This window comes from Sprattus sprattus, assembly GCF_963457725.1.
Source record: "Sprattus sprattus genome assembly, chromosome: 12".
NCBI lineage: Eukaryota > Metazoa > Chordata > Actinopteri > Clupeiformes > Clupeidae > Sprattus > Sprattus sprattus.
In genome coordinates this window covers 465,464-470,463 of record NC_137910.1, presented here as the reverse complement: position 1 = coordinate 470,463, position 5,000 = coordinate 465,464, and the positions used below count along the sequence as shown (strand labels likewise).

Below are 5,000 nucleotides of genomic sequence, written 5' to 3'. Positions count from 1 at the left end.
CTGTCTCTCTCTCCTCTCTGTCTCTCTCTCCTCTCTGTTTCTCTCTGTCTCTCTTTCTTCTCTGTCTCTCTCTCCTCTCTGTCTCTCTCTTTCCTCTCTGTCTCTCTCTCCTCTCTGTCTCTCTCTCCTCTCTGTCTCTCTCTCTTCTCTGTCTCTCTCTCCTCTCTGTCTCTCTCTCCTCTCTGTCTCTCTATCCTCTCTGTCTCTCTCTTCTCTCTGTCTCTTGGGTGATCTGAATGTTGTCATGTGCTTTTTGGGGCTGAACAGAACATTCCAGACTGCTGGCACACATTCCATAGACTAGACACTCTGAGGCGCTTATAAATGTGCATAAATGTGCATAAATGTCAGACTGATTCCTGTCCAGCAATTGGATCTGAATTTCAGGATGTTTTGTTCTTGACAGAAAAAAGGGAGTGTATTCATCAGCAAAGTAATCAATGTCTTTAGACAGGCTAGAGTGTTTTTGAAGGTATACAATCCATGGCATGGCTGCTGTTTTCCATTAGACACAAGCCTTGAATAATACCACGTAATGTGATTGCTGTTTCTGAAGAGTGAGTAATGTGCAAGATATGCAAAAAAAAACTGGCCTTTATCAACAATTTTTTTGCCTTAATGTTATATTTCCACATAGCGTAAACAGCATGAACTCACTCCTTTTAGAATGCAGGCCTGAACATAATACCAGCACCTGTGGTTCCCAGGAGGTGTGGCTCTGAGCTTCTTTACTCCAAGTGGTTCAGTGTGTGTGTGTGTGTGTGTGTGTGTGTGTGTGTGTGTGTGTGTGTGTGTGTGTGTGTGTGTGTGTGTGTGTGTGTAGTGTGTGTGTGTGGCTCTGAGCTTTTTTACTCCAAGTGGTTCAGTTCCCAGTGAAAATAAATCTTGGTAATGGGTCACAAATCATTTTAGGCTTTATCCACAGAGGTTTGGGGAAATGCATTTAGTCCTACTGACAACCCACTTAATTAGATATGAAAGCTAAAGCCTTCTGAACCTAATGATCATGTTCACGTACCAAGCGTATTTGGTCCAGATATAATATTATAGCTATTTGAAATATGAAGATAAAATTAGAGGCAATTGCAGCTTCAGAAAAACATAATCTCATAATAACATTACATTGCTAAAACTGCTGAATATCTAAAGCTTGAATAGAAAGGCAAACAGATACTGATATGGTCGGATAACTTAATGAATATCATCATAAAAACACAATGCTCATCCCTGAGAGAACCCCATTTAAAGTAAGTTTCAGGCATTTCCAAACCTCACACATTCCTGAGATTACCTTATTCCTTGATCATTTCAGATATGGTTTACAAAACTCTGTTTCACCAAGTTGAGCCAAACACTTACAGTACAAGTGCATATTTGCTTTATTTTACATATCTACCACTGAGGGATTGGAACATTCTTAGAGCCCAGAGATTTGGTGTGATGGAGGATGGATATAATTTCATCTGGAAGACTGAGTACATTTTCAAAATCAATGGAACCTGTTAAATGTAATTGCTGGAGAAAATAAATGTGGTAAGAAAAGGGCTATATCATATTTCCTATTGGTCAGATTCAAACGATCTTAAAGCCTCGTCATCCTTAGAATTAAAGGACCACCGGGATGCAATGCTCGGGCAGGGTTATACACACACACACACACACACACACACACACACACACACACACACACACACACACACACACACACACACACACACACACACACACACACACACACACACACACACACCGTGATGCAATGCTCAGGCAGGGTTACACACACACACACACACACACACACACACACACACACACACACACACACACACACACACACACACACATACCGTGATGCAATCCTCAGGCAGGGTTATAGACAGCAGTGACGCATTACATAACATCACATTTCTGCAAACAAAGCAGCATTGAGTCTAAACTGGAGATCTAGCTGTGTCTCTTACTATCTTTATCAGTAGAGAAGAAACTATGTACTACTATATAATGTTTATACACATCAGATTAAGGCCAGTCTAACTAATAATGGCGGTGTGGTTGTTAATTTTCCATGAGCAGGGGGAAAGCTTAATAGTGTTATGATGGACGCTGCACAGACCAGTTGAGTGTGTAATGGAAACTAATCTCTAAACGCTTTATGGCTTAAAGCTGCTGTCTGTCATGTAGCTGTTTTATACCTTTTCACATGCAATTCCACACAATCCCAGTTTCATATGAATCACAAAGACTGGATTACACTAAAGCACAATATCAGGGGTGAAAAACTCTCTCTGAGGGCAGGAAGGATACACAGCAATGACTAAGAGCAGAATAATATTTGCAAACCATTTACCTGTGTGGACGTTTTGTCCCGTGACTAGTCGCTGAGAGGCTTTTTGGCTCTGGGTCTGAACTCAAGATTGGTGAACAGCCACTTGGCCACGTTTGGTTTTTGTGTCCGTGGGCGAAGGAGCACACACAGTTGGAAACGTCCCCTCATGAATCTATCCAGTCTTTTGACCTTGAGATTTACAGGCTCAGGAAAAAAGGTTCTTTAGATAAACGAAAGATCCAGAACCTTGAGAGTCCTATTAGGTCTCTGTCTACTTAAATCATCTTTGATTTTTGATTGAGGTATTTTAATTTTGTCAATCCTTGTCTGCATTGCCTCAGTTTAAGAGTAGGCCTTGTCATCCCTCTTCTGTTTAAAAATCTGATTCTTTCTTGGTGTCCTATTTGTTTTATCCTTCACAAATGTCATTAAGTAAGATCAATAGGGATTATTAAAGCCTGTTAAAGTGCTGTCCTTCTGGCCATGCTGCATGGAGGGGAAAAGGCAATTAGACACACACTGACTCATACGCGCGCATACACACACGAACATGCACACACACATTCTTAATGGTTTATCAAAAATAAAATGATATGTTAACAGTTTTTCAGGTACTGAGCAGTTCCTTCAGGAATGTCAAGTATTTTTCTTAATTGAAAATGCTGGCAGCAATTTTCAGTTATCACTACAATATTTCTGCAAAAAGAAAAAAGTGTTCTCATAGAATTTCTGCATTATCTGAGATATATTTTACCACAATTTTTAAGAGATTTCTTGCAGCAAATTCAGGCCGTTTTGGCTGTAACAATCACAGCATGTCCTTGCAAGATCCTGGTGGTACTGACAGAAGCTTTGTATTGGATTTTTGCTATGCTCATTCGACTAACTGGATTCCATGCCTTTGAGTAAGACCATTCCTAATGCATTTTGAAAGATAAGTGAAAAATGAAACCCATCTGCCCGAGGTATCAGTATGTTTGATATATATATTTCTAAACCTGATTGTTCAAATCCTTGATTGTGATTGGCTAAAAGCCGTTGTAAAATCCAGCATTACCTTACAATTTGACCTGATTACATTCCATATTACTGCGCAGCGAATGGCAAGGCATTCATATAGCGCATTTCATACCCAGTGTTCCATCTGGCTGTTGCGTTGCTTCAAGGGTTGCGTGGCAACGATTTATTTAGGAACTATAATTTTTAGTGGCGGAAGAATGACGGTTTATCATTAAACTATTGTTTCTTAAATTGAATTGTCTTTATTTATGAAACCATATCAAATATGTGTAGTAACAGGTTTAGAAAAGCAATAATCCCCGCGAGTCCGTGCTTTGCGCTGATTTTAGAACAGGTAAGGGGGTTTAACGGCACTCCGCTTCGCGTCGTGCCTAACAACTCCCTTACCTGTTCTAAAATCAGCGCAAAGCACGGCCTCTTGGGGCTTATTGCTTAAATACAGTATATTATTCATCATTACGTTTGAGGGGGTCTCCTGAATCCTCTCTTTGCAGCTGTGTATGTTCATAAAATGTCTAAGTGATTCAGGCTAAGGATTTGTAATCACTTGTGTCATCCGAGTCATTATGCAAATAGGTCATGTGACCTTTCTGGAAGCGTGGAGTAACACGGCTTTAACTAATGCACACAGACCAACACACTCACACACACACACACACACACACACACACACACACACGCACTCACACACACACAGACCAACATGTTGCAGTCATTTTTCATTCGTGTTACACTGGTAGTGACAACAGGTTTACAGCTCCATTCAGATAAGTTGATGAGTAAATGACTTAACGATGCATGTCTGTATTTAAACAGTTTGCATAACCCTAAAACTCAATATCTCAATACCTTCAAGGTCACAATAAAAATAGAAGTGTCACATTTAAACACTATTTTATTTATTCACAATATGTATCATAACATAATATTATTTGGTGAGTAGTTGCTACAGTAGGTAGGTTATTACAGTCGGATCCTTTGATACAGGGAGATGAGCCAGCTCCAAAAGAACACAGAACTTTATCCTTACTACAGTATAGTGTCACACACTTCTTCCTTACTACAGTATAGTGTCCCACACTTCTTCCTTACTACAGTATAGTATAGTGTCCCACACTTCTTCCTTACTACAGTATAGTATAGTGTCCCACACTTCTTCCTTACTACAGTATAGTGTCCCACACTTTATCCTTACTACAGTATAGTGTCACACACACATTGTGTCAGGAATGCAAGTCAAGTGTTTAATATATTCTGCAGGCACGCCACCTCTGACTATATTTGTACGTGATGATACCTTGATGTAGTGCTGGAATCGACCGGCCTGTGTTGGGTTTGTGTTTCGTGAGCGTGTGCTTGGGCAACAGATGGCATTGAGACGCCCTGTCATCCATAGTTCCACCAGGACCCGCTGTACATACAATACAATACCTTTGGCACAGCTAGAGTAGATGGACTCAGGACGCAGTTATAGAACCGTCTCAAATATATCAGCGGTGACAAATATATCAGCTTTAGTGCTGCACAGTTGGAGGGATTTTCTAGGGCCCTCACACATGCCAGGCAGCAACACACACACACACACACACAGACATGCCAGGGAGCAGATGGAGGAATTATGCACCTCTATTTCTACACCGGGTGAATCATTTGG

The 5,000-nt window shown here is 40.6% G+C and overlaps 1 protein-coding gene across 1 annotated transcript in view; it reads left to right on the top strand.

Moving 5' to 3' along the window:
- The window catches only part of pgbd5 (piggyBac transposable element derived 5), a gene marked incomplete at both ends in the record, with an annotated part of 32,019 nt that overhangs the window by 5,921 nt on the left and 21,098 nt on the right, over positions 1-5,000 (top strand). The window lies entirely within an intron of this gene.